This window comes from Schistocerca cancellata, chromosome 1 (assembly GCF_023864275.1).
Source record: "Schistocerca cancellata isolate TAMUIC-IGC-003103 chromosome 1, iqSchCanc2.1, whole genome shotgun sequence".
In the NCBI taxonomy this organism is placed as follows: Eukaryota; Metazoa; Arthropoda; class Insecta; order Orthoptera; family Acrididae; genus Schistocerca; species Schistocerca cancellata.
The window spans coordinates 796770950-796788551 of record NC_064626.1 but is presented as its reverse complement, the minus strand read 5'-3'; positions in this window follow the sequence as shown (position 1 = coordinate 796788551).

The window sequence follows — 17602 nt, the reverse complement described above, 5'->3', positions numbered from 1 at the left end:
AAGTAGTAAAGGAGTTTTGCTATTTGGGGAGCAAAATAACTGATGATGGTCGAAGTAGAGAGGATATAAAATGTAGACTGGCAATGGCAAGGAAAGCGTTTCTGAAGAAGAGATATTCGTTAACCTCGAGTATAGATTTGTCAGGAAGTCATTTCTGAAAGTATTTGTATGGAGTGTAGCCATGTATGGAAGTGAAACATGGACGATAAATAGTTTGGACAAGAAGAGAATAGAAGCTTTCGAAATGTGGTGCTACAGAAGAATGCTGAAGATTAGATGGGTAGATCACATAACTAATGAGGAGGTATTGAATAGGATTGGGGAGAAGAGAAGTTTGTGGCACAACTTGGCCAGAAGAAGGGATCGGTTGGTAGGACATGTTCTGAGGCATCAAGGGATCACCAATTTAGTATTGGAGGGCAGTGAGGAGGGTAAAAATCGTAGAGGGAGACCAAGAGATGAATACACTAAGCAGATTCAGAACGATGTAGGTTGCAGTAGGTATTGGGAGATGAAGAAGCTTGCACAGGATAGAGTAGCATGGAGAGCTGCATCAAACCAGTCTCAGGACTGAAGACAACAACAACAACAACAACAATTCAGCGCCCTCTGGTGGCGTGTGCAGCTTCATCTGCCGGCGTCTGACGAGCGGCTAGTGACGGCCGCTTTAAATGTCTCTTCTGTAGAGGTTAGAGCGCCGCGCGACGCGCTGACTGCGGGCGACGAAGACTCCACCGATGCCGCACCATCGGCGCAAAGAACTAAAAGGTTGAAGCAAAACAGTCGCGTTGTCCACGAATGTAGGCTCCACCTCTTCCTCTAGACCACCGCTCTCCGATACGAAACATCTTAGCATAGTACGTTTCGAGGGTGGTTTGATAAGTCTGGTGAATTTCCATGAAAGAAGGGAACTTATTTGTTCCGCCTTAATGATTGGTGATTATCCCAAGGATCGAATAAAGAATGTCAATAATGTATTGTTCTGAATTGGTCAGTGCGTCAACTGCGATTGGAAAGGGAGAAAACCGAATTTCGTGCTGTTATTAATCATTTTCAGTTGAGGAGTTGGGCTATCACACAAATCAAAACATAGCTGGATGAAGTTCATGCAAACTCTATTCCATCATTGAAGACCATTTACTTTTGGAGTAATGAATTTAAGCGCGATCGGACAAGTACCGAAAACGAAGCGCGCTCTGGCCGTCCGTTTGAGATCACCACAATGGAAATCATTGACAAAAACTAAGAAATGGTAATGCAAAACCGTCGAATAAGAATTCGTGAGACTGCTCAGACTGAAGGTATCCCAACTAAGCAAGTACATAGTATCCTACATGGAGAAAAGGCTACGAAGAAACTTGTGCAAGGTGACAAGATTGCTCACCAAAAGCGCATCGAACACAGCATTTCAATACAATTCATGACGATGTTTAATCGTAATCCGCAAGACGTTTTGCACCGATTTCAGTCTGTTGATGAAAACTGGCTCCATCATTACACAATAGTCACAACGGCAGTCGAAACATTGAACAAAGTGTGTTGAAAGTACGCCGAAGAAGGCGAGTACCATTTTGTCAACCGCTAAGGTGATGGCCACTGTTTTTTTGAGATTCCCAAGAAATGCAATGATGTGAGGAAAGTAGTGGTAGAACTTCAAATATCGTGTCGGACCTCCTCCTGCCCGGCGTAGTGCACCAGCTCGACGTGGCATGGACTCAAGTCGCGGGAATTCCGCTGCGGAAATACTGAGCTATGCTGCCTTTCTAGCCGTCCACAATTGTGGAAGTGTTGCCGGTGCAGGACTTTTCCACGAAGTGACCTCTCGATTATGTCCCACAAACTTTCGATACGATTAATGTCGCGCGATCTGGGTGGCCAAATCATTCGCTGGAATTGTTCAGAACGTTCTTCAAACCCACTGCGAAGAATTGTGGCCCTGTGACATGGCACATTGTCAGCCATAAAAATTATATCGTTCCAGAATGAGATTTTCACTCTGCAGCGGAGTGTGCACTGATATGGAACTTCCTGGCAGATTAAAACTGTGTGCCGGACCGAGACTCGAACTCTGGACCTTTGCCTATCGCGGGCAAGTGCTCTACCAGCTGAGCTACCCAAGCACGACTCACGCCCCGTCCTCACAGCTTTACTTCTACCAGTACCTCGTCTCCTATCTTCCAAAATTAACAGATGGAGGCGAGGTACTGGTAGAGTCTGTGACGCCTGGCCACAAAGAGCTGTTGCATCACGATTTGATTCACGGATCCAGTTACATGGCTCCTTCCGTGTATAGCTATTTTACGACTATGACGTGTGGCGCCTGAAGATGGCATCAATGTTATGCCGAAACTGGTAGCACATAAGAAGTTCATAAAATAAATTTTTAAAATGCATACGGGTGTTCGTAAATTATTGCATTAAGGAACTCAGCTTTGGCGTTCAGAGAAGACGTGGTACTGATGCAAAGTTCCGAACCTAATCTAACATTACACAGTAGATGATTACTAACTAATCTGCCTGAAGTTTAGTTGTAACCTCCCCGCATGAAATTTAATGACAATGATAATGAAAACGTGTGCCAAATGTTGTCTTCCCACAAAAGTGAATATTAAAAATGACCCAAGCGTAACCTCCTTGCAAAATTAAAGAATAATAATGGCCCAAATGTAAACTCCCCACAAAATTAACGTTAAGAAATGAAGATTGATCACAAACCCACACAATAATATTAATTAAATAATGAAGCATGAACTGAATGTAACATCTCAACAGCAATAATTAAACCTGACAAATTTTATAGGCACAGCAGTGCTGACCTACGGCCCTGTGAAATAATTAAACCTGATAAATTCTTACCTCAGTAAAACTGCATCTATATCTGCTGTTATTTTATTATTATTATTTTTTTTTTTTTTTTGCACAGCTTCGTGCAATGCTGGCGTATATTTAATTCTGATTCTTGGAGGAAATACATTGGAAATATTCTTTGAATTGAAATGAATGCTTTTTCTTCAAAAGTGTGGAAAAATTCTTTAAATTGAAATGATTACTTTTCTTTAAAAGATTTACTTTATAAAAAATTATTATTGGGGAATTTCTTGAACAAATTAATTACAATTACCATACATTATTAGCTGAGCGCAATGCTGCTTCATTACCTTCTACAATAATACACACCGTCCACCACAATCCTGACCAGATTCGGAAGAACAGCACGCCGTCGACGCATGCCGACTCCCGCAGACTAGCACCGACTACTCGCTACAACTATTGCCGACTGACTACTACTGCAGACAGAGTGCAACTCGCAACTGAACTCTCGCGCGGTCAAGCGCAGACTAGCAACGATAAATAACTCTCTGGTCAGAGATTGTCATGCCTCGCCATCGCTGGTAATGAATACATATGAAACGTACGCGTTTCATAGTATGTACTGCTGTTCAGATTACTTTAAGTTCATTTTCTCAATAAGTAAACACCTTGACTACCACTTTGACTTCATGTGACGTACTACGTAAACCGTCGAACATCTATGACTGGCGAGCACTACAGATAACTTGTAGGCAACTGAAGAGCTGAAACTGTTGAACTGAATCTGCATTGAACTGATGAGAACAGGCCGAGTGGTAGCTATAATCATGCACTCAGCGTATGAATTTCATCCTGTGAACTATTTAGCAAATGCAGAAAAATAGTTGCAGCACTTTATATAGTGGAACTGTAACGACTGGCGGATGAATGACCTACATTGTCTTGTTTAGAAGCATAATGCAGTTCCCAGTGCAAGCGCCATCTTGGAGGTGTCTGACCATACTAAATGTATGACGTCACGCTGGTGCTGCCTGTTGTGCCCTCTGGAGATAACACTGTGTGCTGCATTTGGTGGAAACACAGCACTTCCTCTGTTAAGCCTTCAACATAAGATGCAACTGGCCTACTCCTTAAAAATATCTCTTATGTTAACGGATAAATTGTGACAACTTTTTAAAATTTTAAATTCAGTCAATAATTACATGATATATTGTAAATAAAATTTGTATTGCCTGGAACTCTTTAGAAAGGCGACCTGTAACAGGTACTCTGCACCATGCCCTGGGTTAGCTGCATAATAGTGCAGATTAATATTCAGGTGCTACATACACTCCTGGAAATTGAAATAAGAACACCGTGAATTCATTGTCCCAGGAAGGGGAAACTTTATTGACACATTCCTGGGGTCAGATACATCACATGATCACACTGACAGAACCACAGGCACATAGACACAGGCAACAGAGCATGCACAATGTCGGCACTAGTACAGTGTATATCCACCTTTCGCAGCAATGCAGGCTGCTATTCTCCCATGGAGACGATCGTAGAGATGCTGGATGTAGTCCTGTGAAACGGCTTGCCATGCCATTTACACCTGGCGCCTCAGTTGGACCAGCGTTCGTGCTGGACGTGCAGACCGCGTGAGACGACGCTTCATCCAGTCCCAAACATGCTCAATGGGGGACAAATCCGGAGATCTTGCTGGCCAGGGTAGTTGACTTACACCTTCTAGAGCACGTTGGGTGGCACGGGATACATGCGGACGTGCATTGTTCTGTTGGAACAGCAAATTCCCTTGCCGGTCTAGGAATGGTAGAACGATGGGTTCGATGACGGTTTGGATGTACCGTGCACTATTCAGTGTCCCCTCGACGATCACCAGTGGTGTACGGCCAGTGTAGGAGATCGCTCCCCACACCATGATGCCGGGTGTTGGCCCTGTGTGCCTCGGTCGTATGCAGTCCTGATTGTGGCGCTCACCTGCACGGCGCCAAACACGCATACGACCATCATTGGCACCAAGGCAGAAGCGACTCTCATCGCTGAAGACGACACGTCTCCATTCGTCCCTCCATTCACGCCTGTCGCGACACCACTGGAGGCGGGCTGCACGATGTTGGGGCGTGAGCGGAAGACGGCCTAACGGTGTGCGGGACCGTAGCCCAGCTTCATGGAGACGGTTGCGAATGGTCCTCGCCGATACCCCAGGAGCAACAGTGTCCCTAATTTGCTGGGAAGTGGCGGTGCGGTCCCCTACGGCACTGCGTAGGATCCTACGGTCTTGGCGTGCATCCATGCATCGCTGCGGTCCGGTCCCAGGTCGACGGGCACGTGCACCTTCCGCCGACCACTGGCGACAACATCGATGTACTGTGGAGACCTCACGCCCCACGTGTTGAGCAATTCGGCGGTACGTCCACCCGGCCTCCCGCATGCCCACTATACGCCCTCGCTCAAAGTCCGTCAACTGCACATACGGTTCACGTCCACGCTGTCGCGGCATGCTACCAGTGTTACAGACTGCGATGGAGCTCCGTATGCCACGGCAAACTGGCTGACACTGACGGCGGCGGTGCACAAATGCTGCGCAGCTAGCGCCATTCGACGGCAAACACCGCCGTTCCTTGTGTGTCCGCTGTGCCGTGCGTGTGATCATTGCTTGTACAGCCCTCTCGCAGTGTCCGGAGCAAGTATGGTGGGTCTGACACACCGGTGTCAATGTGTTCTTTTTTCCATTTCCAGGAGTGTATAAGACTGCTTAACCCTAGCAGTACCAACGCATTTTCCATGAAGCGCCTTGCCAAAGGATGGTGGGAGATGTTCTTTATGCCCACTCTAAAGGAATTAGAAAAGAAACAAAATTCGTTAATTGTTGTTGACTCACACTAACAACATACTTCTTAAAGCGTTATTGATGTGATTGCAGGGTCTAGAATATGAAAATACATTTTAGCATACTCTTAGCAAAATCGACGCACATTCAATAACATGTACTGCCAAGAGCTGGGGGGAAGGGGTACTTTATTTCCACCCTAAAATAATTTTTAAAAATGTAAATCTCGTTAACTGTTATTGACAACATGATTTTAAAGAGTTATTGATGTGTAAGTATGGTCCTGAACCTGAAAATATTGAATACAACATTCACTGAGAAAAGCGACATCTACTGCTAAAATTTAAATTTTTGGGTTTATTTCAACTAACATTTTAAACATTTATGGAACTAGGTAGGTTAATTCATTAATATAATTGTTTTTCCAAAATTTTAAATAGAAAGTAACTGACTAGATTGCAATATTTTCAAAAGGTGGTATTGCGAGGTTTAAACATCAGTGTCGGCGGTGTACCCATTTAATACTGGCCTGCTCCTTATAAAAACGTAGTTCTATACATTATCAACTAACCACCATAGCTGATTTGTTTAGTAATTTAGTTTTGCTTTGTTCTTAGGTTTTATCATTTTATATTTATATATTGGCGTATTCTGCAAAATAAGGTTGTGGGTACCAGTTTCACGGTTACAAAAAGACAGTCCCTAGGGTCTTCAATATTTTCTCTATTGTACCCAACCATCAATAACACTGCAACAAGCTAAAGCTGCTGCTGGAGTTATAAAAAATAACTCTACTAACATTAATTAAGGTATGATAAATAGTTTTAACATTGTGTCCTTTCTAAAATGTAAAACAGCAAATAATCATGGTCACAAAGTTCTGAACACGGCTGCTTGGTTTAGTGACCGTTTATAAATTAAAATTGAAACAAATGAGCCCTCGGTCACAATTTTTAGTGTTATTCTATTAGAAGACTAAAAATTGTGACCAAGGGCTCATTTCTTTAAATTTTAATCACTGTCTGTTTGCCTCACTTAATGACACTATAAAAAATCACCAAATAAATTTCAAACGATTAAAAATCCTTTTCCAATCTTCCCACTGGTTACTTTGGGTGAACACTCTCTCCCTCCCTCCCTCCCTCCCTCCCTCCCTCCCTCCCCTCAGCGATCACAGGCCCTGTAGACCATGCGCTGCATCAACGATCTGCTTCCACAGCCTTCTATCTCTCGCAGCCTCTCTCCACCCTGTGGAAATTCCTAATGCTGCGATGTCCTTCTCTGTCATCTTTCCACCTTGTACGAGGTCGGCCCAATGGTGTTGTTGCCTGGAGAGTTCCTTCAAATGCTTTCTTGGTGATTATGTTGTTTTCTATTCTGGCCACATGTTCAGCCCATTGGAGTCTCCTATTTTATAATTTCTGGATGATAGTGGGTTGCTTCGTTAACTGATCAATTTCATTGTCCTTTCGAATTCTCCATACGCCATTCTCCAACACAGGTCCCCAGATTTTTCTCATTACTTTTATTTAAAAAACATTCGGTTTTTCTCTTTCATTCTTTGTAAGCGTCCAGCTTTCTGAATCGTACAGTACTATGGGGCAGATAATAGTGTTGTTTATCTTCATCTTTGTGGTGATTGACAAAGCTTTACTTTTGAGTGGGTTTGGTTAGTGAGTACAGACATCTTGACCCTGAGGCTATTCTTTAATTTATATCCAATGTTATGATATTTTTACTGTTGAAACGTAATCCAAGGTACTTAAACTGGAGATCTTTTCTGAATTTAGAATGTTGGTCAATTTCAAAGTAAGGATTTGGGTTTATGACTCGATCTATTTCGATATATTCGGTTTTCTCTTGGTTAATCAAAAGCCCGATTTTGCTGGCACTCTGCCTGAGAGATCTGTACATGTCTTTCAGTTCTTCTTCAGTTTCACTCAGCAACACTATATCACCTGCAACTCTTTGGGTGAACACATGTGTAATATTTCTTGATGTCGTGTATACAGAACCTACTGTACGTGTCCTAAACAAGTGTAGTGCAGTGCCCCTGCATCAGGCAGACGTCAGACGGCGGGCGTTGAACCTTGTCCCCTGGCTCGGACGGGGCGTTGTAAGTGTTTCTCGAGCAGACAGTCGGTAGCGGCTGTTTTTCCCAGAGTGTGCTTGTCAGTGTGAAAGGCGCGGGCTGTCGCATATTTTCAGTCCCGTAGAACTCCTTGCTAATGCGGAAGAGCTGCTGCGTTCTTCAACGACAGTGACACTTCAAGTCTGGTCACTAGCAGGAAAACTGGGTCGCTCCCGAGGAGGTGGCCGATACGGCGAAATGCTGCATCGGCTACCTGTTGCTAACGAACTGGAGGCGGCAGTTTGCTTTGGCCCGTGTCGCTGCACTGCATACAAAGCTACCAAGTTGACAAATCGGATGTGTATTTTCTTTCTTAGCCAAAGAGGAGCACTGTCTCGGCAGGGAAAAGTTTTATGTAGTTGCATAACGAAAGGATTTGATATTACATTATGTTCAGCAAATCAGTAAAAAAGTATACAAAATGTCCCATTTATCTTGACCACCCTAAATTACTGTTTGTGGCCGTGCGGTTCTAGGCGCTACAGTCTGCAACCGCGTGACCGTTACGGTCGCAGGTTCGAATCCTGCCTCGAGCATTGATATATGTGATATCCTTAGGTTAGTTAGGTTTAAGTAGTTCTAAGTTCTAGGGGACTGATGAGCACAGATGTTAAGTCCCTTAGTGCTCAGAGGCATTTGAACCATTTTTTGAACTGTTTGTCCAGATGAAAATTGCAAAATGTTTCAAGCAGATGTTCTTAAGCCGTCAATAAGCATGATTGCCTTCGTTGTAGCTTTGTTTTTTTACAAAGATATGAACAGCGGTGACTTTTTTAAATGGCACCCTGTATTTTTTATTCGGTAATTCATTTCCTCTCCTAAGGACGTATTTAAAAATGTATCGCAGCGTACCATTCACTGAAACACATCGTTATTAATTACATAACACAACATTGATTTTGAGCACGGAATCACAAACTCGTCCACTTTCTGGAGTTGTCAGAAAACAAATGAAAACCAAGTAAAAACATAACGCAAAATAGACTTTGACTCTCCTGTACCATTGCCCGGGAGTAGAATTTTCAAATGTGCTCGAAGTGGTGACACTGGACACCGATACAGTGGTGCACTCGTTAAATGAAAGAATTATTTACTCGTTCCAGTGTTGGAGTTGTTGGGATATCACGATAGACAATGTCTTTAAAGCATTCCCCCCCAAAAAAGTCCAGAATATTTAAATCAGGAGACCTAGCACGCCAAGTAACTGTTCCTCCTCGGCCAATCCATCTGGCAGGATACCTTCCCTTCAGAACACGACGTGCACGCAAGGCATTATGTGCTGGACATCCGTCGTGTTGATAACACATAAGCATTCTGGTTCTTAGCGGCACTTCATCCAGAAGAGGAGGATGAATTCGTCTGAGGAAATTGGCATGCGCTGTGCCGTTTAGACTATCATTGATTAAATAAGGGCCAATAATTGTAGTACCAAGCATCGCACACCAGACTTTAACTTTCCATTTACGTCGATGTCTAAGCCATCGTAGGTTGTCGCTGGACCAATAATGTATGTTGCTTGTATCTACCTTTCCTTTGAGAAGGAACATTCATCGGTAAATAGACCATTGGAGAAGAAGTTCGGGCTGGCGAGGAACTGTACATGATTCTGGAAATTATTCCCATGCAATTCTTCATGTAGGTGTACATGGTAAGGATGGAACCGGTGACGTGTAAGAATACGATGTACACTGGTTTTAGGAATGCCAATCTCATGTTCAAGCTGTCGTGTGCTCCCATGTGGATTCTTAGTAACGGAAGCTAGAACAGTAGCTTCGGCAGCTTCGTCTGTGCGAGTGCTACGACGATTGCGTTGTCGTGGACTGAGGCTTCCCGTTTGCTGAAGCGTCGCAATAAGACGAGAAAATGTCCGTCGGGAAGGTGGGTTCTTGTCAGGAAATCGCTCTCTTTACAGTTCCGCTGCCTGCGTAGCATTTCGCCTACCTTCAGCAACAAGGCAACAATAGAAGAAAAGTGATGTCGATGCAGTTCGTAGTAAAGACTGCCTTTACAATATACCTACTCTACACAACAGTATTTAAAAGGACTAAACTACTGTACTAAATGTACCCGTACATATGAAAACAGTATTGGAACTACTGTTCTGCTAACTAACATTACACATAGATGAGTAGCATTTCTACCTTCTCTTCGTTGGTGTACATTCTACTCACACAAGTCTGCAACTGACAATGTATGACGGAATGACGGGTATGCATTCTATGTATGTTTACATTTGTCCTCTGCCAACGTCAGCACGTGGATGTGTTCCATTACCCCGAGTACTGCACTAAGCGTTGGGAGCGTCAACGTCAAAGTTGTGTCATGTAATCAATAACGTTGTGTTTCAGTGAATGGTACACTGTGATACATTGATACATTTTCGAATAGGTCATTAGGAGAGGAAATGAATTACTGAATAAGAAATAGAGGTTGTCATTTAAAAAAGTCATACCGCTGTTCATATCTTTCTAAGAAATAAAGCTACAACGAAGGCAATGATGCTGATTGGTGTCCCCCTGACGTCTTAAGAACATTTGCTTGAAACATTTTGTAATTTGCATCTGGATAAACAATTATTTAGGGTGGTCAGGATAAATGGGACATCCTGTATACAGACATGTTTTGTAGAAAATTATCTTATTTCTCTTCCACATAGTGTTAAATTGATTTACATAGGCGTGGTGTCCGATCTTTCGAACCACATTGTGTCGATTAGCAACCGCGTATTTATACTGACGAAAGTAATGCCAGATCTTTTGCTTGATTGGGCACTGACGCCACACAAATATTTCAGAGCGGATGCACAGTGCTCACAGGAATACAGTAGCGTTGTGAGCGAAGAATATTAATGGGCAGGGGACACGGCTGTGTAGTGTGCAGCGTGTGGAGGTTTGGGTCTGACGGGCAGATTTGCCCGGATCGCCGAGGCGGTTAAGGAGACCGCTTGTGTAAAGCGAGAAATCAGAGTTCGACTACCGGCCCGTCACAAATTTTCCTGTGTCGTCACTGAGTTACTTCAACGCCGTATAGTTGCATAAGATCTGGCATTTCTTTCGTCAAGTTGAAATTAATCTATATTGCTGTTCCTGTTTTCGATATTTTACTTGCTGTCCTTTCCCACGCTTTATCTTGGGGTCTCTGTTCGTGTATTCAGTATTTCTGTAGCCCCGAGAGTGATAGGGTGGATCCTGAACTCAAGATCGTCCGTTATATAAGTGCGTGCATAGGTAATCGCACGACCAAAAGCAGAAACTTCTGTGAACTGTCACTAGCAAAGACGTGGTACATGGGAAAAAGTAGAGCACGCCACATTCATCCCGTAGTGGCGTAGCATGACACATGACTTGGTTGTGTCATTTCATTTCAGTAGGCGATGCTCCATTAGACTGCGTTTGTTCCACCTGAAGTTGAAAGTTAAATGCAGTTCCTGTGCCACGCCACGCGCTACGTCACTTACCACGTCACCCCGGTGGGCGAACAGCCTAACACGTGGAATTTACAGGAGGGGTAATGAAGAAACCTGGTGTGCCTGTGCAGTATCGTACCTGAAGGCTTACTGGATACCCGCTGACATGAGACAGCGGAGGGAGCAATAGGGCGCTGCCTTCGTTGGGCTAGGCTGCCACTGCGGTGGCGACGGTCAGAACGGCGAGCTGTAACTCGTGTTTAGGTGTAGCGTAGCGTGGTGTGGTGTGGCGTGGTGTGCGCGCGTTATGAGATAAGGATGGGCCGGCGGCAGGCTGGCGACTGGTGGCGTGGTTCACGCTACAGCTTCCGCCTCCCCGCTGCTCCTGCCTTGCCGCTGCTACTGCTGAAAGGCTGGGCGAAGGGTGGGGTGGTGAGAGGAGGGGAGGGGAGCAGCTCATCTCCGGCACTGAAAGCGCGCCGCTCCGTCCTCTGATCAAATATTCAGCAGCTGGCGCGGCGCGGCGGCACAACAGGTAGGCCTGGCCCTATCTCGAATCACGGGGGAGCACGCGAAGGTCTGGCGGACGCACCCTGCAGCGTCGAACGAATGCTTCTATTTCAACGCTATCGAGTGATCGTACCTAAAAGCAGTGCCAAAACGTTGAAAAGAGTCAAGAAATGACAGCATACTGTAAGTTACCTGTTAAGTGTCAGTCCACATTTATCAAATTATTCATTCTTTAACTCGCGAACTCATCTTTGCTGATAAGTGGAAAATACCTCCCAGTAAGTAGTATCGATATGCACGGACGGAAAAAAATAACACCAAGAAGTGGTTGTGCGACATAAACGAAAATTGGCAGGCGTGTTTCTACATCTGAAAAATGTTTATTCAAATTTCGCTCGAGTCGCATAAGAGTGGCGCTAGCAGCACCACTATGAGACTGCAAGTCAGGTTTGCTTTAAACACTAGCTGTAACAGTCGTGAGCGTTAGAAACATTTGAGATTGGGTGTAGTGAGTTGATGTTAGTCAAGACTACCTTTAAGACAACGAAGGCGCTATTATCAATAGCTCACTGAGTTTGAATTGGGTTGTGCAAGAGGGCTACGGGGAGCTATACTACTGGCCATTAAAATTGCTTCACCAAGATGAAATGCAGATGATAAACGGGTATTAATTAGACAAATATATTATACTGGAACTGACATGTGATTACGTTTTCACGCAATTTGGGTGCATAGATCCTGAGAAATCAGTATCCAGAACAACCATCTCTGGCCATAATAACGGCCTTGATACACCTGGTCATTGAGTCAAACATAGCTTGGATGGAGTGTACAGGTACAGCTAGCTGCCCATGCAGCTTCAACACGATACCACAGTTCATCAAGAGTAGTGACTGGCGTATTGTGACGAGCCATTTGCTCGGCCACCATTGACCAGACGTTTTCAGTTGGTGAGAGATCAGGAAAATGTGCTGGCCAGGGCAGCAGTCGAACATTTTCTGTATCCAGAAAGGCCCTTACAGGACCTGCAGCATGCGGTCGTGCATTATCCTGCTGAAATGTAGGGTAGAGCCACGGGTCGTAACACATCTGAAATGTAACGTCCACTGTTCAAGGTGCCATCAATGCGAACAAGAGGTGACCGAGGTGTGTAACCAGTGGCACCCCACACCATGACGCCGGCTGATACGCCAGTATGGCGATGACGAATACACGCTTCCAATGTGCATTTACCGCGGTGGCGCCAAACACGGATGCGACCATCGTGATGCTGTAAAAAGAACCTGGATTCATCCGGATAAATGATGTTTTGCCGTTCGTGCATCCAGGTTCGTCGTTGAGTACACCGTCGCAGGCGCTCCTGTCTGTGATGCAGCGTCTTGGGTAACCGCAGCCACGGTTTCCGAGCTGATGGTCCATGCTGCTGCAAACGTCTTAGAACTGTTCGTGCAGATGGTTGTTGTCTTGCAAACGTCCCCATCTGTTGACTCAGGGATCGAGACGTGGCTGCACGATCCGTTACAGACATGCGGATAAGATGCCTGTCATCTCGACTGCTAGTGATACGAGGCCGTTGGGATCCAGCACGGCGTTACGTATTATCCTCCTGAACCCACCGATTACATATTCTGCTAACAGTCATTGGATCTCGACCAACGCGAGCAGCAATGTCGCGATGCGATAACCCGCAATCGCGATAGGCTACAATCCGTCCTGTATCAAAGTCGGAAACGTGATGGTACACATTTCTCTTCCTTACACGGGGCATCACAACAACGTTTCACCAGGTAACGCCGGTCAACTGCTGTTTGTGTATGATAAATCGTTTGGAAACTTTCCTCATGTCAGCACGTTGTAGGTGTCGCCACCGGCGCCAACCTTGCGTGAATTGTCTGAAAAGCTAATCATTTGCATATCACAGCATCTTCTTCCTGTAGGTTAAAATTCGCTTCTGTAGCACGTCATCTTCGTGGTGTAGCAATTTTAATGGCCAGTAGTGTAGATGTTTCTTCCTCGATACAGCAGGAAGACTTGTCAGCAATGTAGCCACTGAACATGATTGCTGGCAGCGGTGGTCACGAGAAAGTACGGTCGCTAGAAGTCCAGGCTCCGAACGGCCACGTGGCACTACGGAGAGGGAGGACCATCGAGTTCGGCGTACGGCTCTGGCGCTTCGTACTGCATCTACAGCAGCAATTTGAGCAGCAGTTGGTACCACCGTTGCACAACAAACTGTTGCAAATCGGTTACTGCCTGTAGCCGGGCGCCGTGTACCGTACATTCTTCTAACCCTCAAAACGCCCGTCATTTGCGACTATGGTGGTGTCAAACAAGAGCACACTGGAGGGCAAGGTGAAAGTCTGTTGTGTTTTCGGAATAAAACTGGTTCTGTTTCGGTGCCAGTGAGGGCTGAGTGTTGTTTAGGAGTCCAGTTAGTTAGGAGACTGCAGCGGCGCAGTTCCTTCCGTCCCTTTGTCAGCATATCATCAGTAGGGAAGCCGAGAGAAACCTACTGTACTTCGACGTGAACCAGGCTGCAATTAAAGTCACTAATCTACGTTTCGGGAGGAAGTTTTCACACGAAATGAAAGGTTGGAAATTTTGTCCTTAATACACTCCTGGAAATTGAAATAAGAACACCGTGAATTCATTGTCCCAGGAAAGGGAAACTTTATTGACACATTCCTGGGGTCAGATACATCACATGATCACACTGACAGAACCACAGCCACATAGACACAGGCAACAGAGCATGCACAATGTCGGCACTAGTACAGTGTATATCCACATTTCGCAGCAATGCAGGCTGCTATTCTCCCATGGAGACGATCGTAGAGATGCTGGATGTAGTCCTGTGGAACGGATTGCCATGCAATTTCCACCTGGCGCCTCAGTTGGACCAGCGTTCGTGCTGGACGTGCAGACCGCGTGAGACGACGCTTCATCCAGTCCCAAACATGCTCAATGGGGGACAGATCCGGAGATCTTGCTGGCCAGGGTAGTTGACTTACACCTTCTAGAGCACGTTGGGTGGCACGGGATACATGCGGACGTGCATTGTCCTGTTGGAACAGCAAGTTCCCTTGCCGGTCTAGGAATGGTAGAACGATGGGTTCGATGACGGTTTGGATGTACCGTGCACTATTCAGTGTTCCCTCGACGATCACCAGTGGTGTACGGCCAGTGTAGGAGATCGCTCCCCACACCATGATGCCAGTTGTTGGCCCTGTGTGCCTCGGTCGTATGCAGTCCTGATTGTGGCGCTCACCTGCACGGCGCCAAACACGCATACGACCATCATTGGCACCAAGGCAGAAGCGACTCTCATCGCTGAAGACGACACGTCTCCATTCGTACCTCCATTCACGCCTGTCGCGACACCACTGGAGGCGGGCTGCACGATGTTGGGGCGTGAGCGGAAGACGGCCTAAAGGTGTGCGGGACCGTAGCCCAGCTTCATGGAGACGGTTGCGAATGGTCCTCGCCGATACCCCAGGAGCAACAGTGTCCCTAATTTGCTGGGAAGTGGCGGTGCGGTCCCCTACGGCACTGCGTAGGATCCTACGGTCTTGGCGTGCATCCGTGCGTCGCTGCGGTCCGGTCCCAGGTCGACGGGCACGTGCACCTTCCGCCGACCACTGGCGACAACATCGATGTACTGTGGAGACCTCACGCCCAACGTGTTGAGCAATTCGGCGGTACGTCCACCCGGCCTCCCGCATGCCCACTATACGCCCTCGCTCAAAGTCCGTCAACTGCACATACGGTTCACGTCCACGCTGTCGCGGCATGCTACCAGTGTTAAAGACTGCGATGGAGCTCCGTATGCCACGGCAAACTGGCTGACACTGACGGCGGCGGTGCACAAATGCTGCGCAGCTAGCGCCATTCGACGGCCAACACCGCGGTTCTTGGTGTGTCTGCTGTGCCGTGCGTGTGATCATTGCTTGTACAGCCCTCTCGCAGTGTCCGGAGCAAGTATGGTGGGTCTGACACACCAGTGTCAATGTGTTCTTTTTTCCATTTCCAGGAGTGTATATTCTGAAACTCAAGTGAACAAGTATCACTGCCAAACCCGTGCTAGTCTTAACACAGTCACTCGCAATACCTTTCATTCACGTTAGCAAGTTTATGGTGTTGCATTTCCCGTAAACGTAATAGCTACAAAAAACACGGATTGTTTTTGATTGAGAATGTTCGACAAATATGAATCTGTCGGTACCTAAGGCAGTCACAGTTTTTAGCAACCGGCCTGCTCAATACGCCACGCGGAATTTGTCTTTTCTCGCCACAAAATTCACTTAAAAAAGTTCTACACACTCATCGGAATAATTATGCCGTCACTTTACAACACTTTTGATGTATGAAACACTGCTGGATCCGGCAACTTATCATTTGCGTCGGAACTACTACTACATACGTCCGAACTGTTTCATGGCTAGGCTCCGACTCCTCTCTAGAATACTCTAAGTCTTCTTTACCAGCGGAGAAATCCGCGCGAAGAATATTGCTTTACCATTGGTCAGTTCACTCAACAGCCGCCGGCCGGGGTGGGCGAGCGGTTGTAGGCGCGCCAGTCTGGCACCACGCGACCGCTACAGTCGCAGGTTCGAATCCTGCCTCGGGCATGTATGTCTGTGACGTCCTTAGGTTAGTTAGGTTTAAGTAGTTCTAAGTTCTAGGGGACTGATGACCTCAGAAGTTAAGTCCCATAGTGCTCAGAGCCATTTGAACCATTTTTTTAGTTTATGAAAAACATTCCATTACTATAGTGCACTCTAGTGGGCACAATCGAAACTAAATCACAGTCCCTTATCCAGAACTGTCCTCTATCGGCTGATACATAAACTACGTCCGCGTCCAGTCTCGGGTCACCAGCTGTGACTATCCAGCTCTGAGGCACATCTCCCACTTAACCGCCTCCAAGGCACGATCGGTATACGGCGCTACGCTTTAAGGCCAGTTGAGAACCTGCAACGAATCTGTCTGTGTGCTAGACACAGTGAACCTACATCTGCAGTTACGGTCTGGAGTGCGATTTCGTAAGACATCAGAAGCTCTCTCGTGGTTATCTCACTCTTCCTGATTGCAAAATTGTACGTCAGGCTGGCGATTGGTCCTGTTACGTTGCCATTCATGAACAGCTTCCCAGTGGATGTTTTCCGACAGAATAACGCTCGTTCACATACTGCTGTTTTAGTCCAGTATGCTCTACAGTGTCGATATGTTGGCTTGGCCAGCTTGATAATCAGTTCTGTCTCCAGTCGAGCACATATGGGACACCATCGGACGACAACTCCAGTGTCAACCACAACCAGAATTAGGTGGCCCTGTATTGACCGACCGAGTGCAAGAGGTGTGGAGCTCCATCCCAAAAACGGACATCCGACACCTGAACAGTACAACGCAGCACGTTTGCGTGCTTGAATTCAACGTCATGGCGGTTTCATCGGTTATTAATGTACCAGAATTTCATATTTTCTGTGGCTTATCTTGCAGTTACATTGACCAGTATTCTTGCAGTGTTAATCACTTAAATATATTACCTAGAGAAAAGTACTCCCGAAATTTCATTGCTCTACATAAATTATTTTTTGGTGTTGCCATTTCTTCCGTCAGTGTGTACAGCATAGATTCTTTCCTTTGTTGTGGAGGAAATGTGATCACCTCTAAGGGCTTTCGGGTGCATTTAGCCAATCAGAGTGCTGGTGAACGTAGATGCTTGCATTTCTCTTGGAACAGTCTGTGGTGTTCAATGGACCGATTATGGCTGGATGTTAGATGCTCCTCAGTGAATTTGCTGTTATTGGTAAGAACATCACATTTATTTGCGGTTATTCGAATAGTTGCTCTTTAGACAATTGTGCTATCAGTTCATTCGCGTGATGTTCATTTTGCATGACTTAAT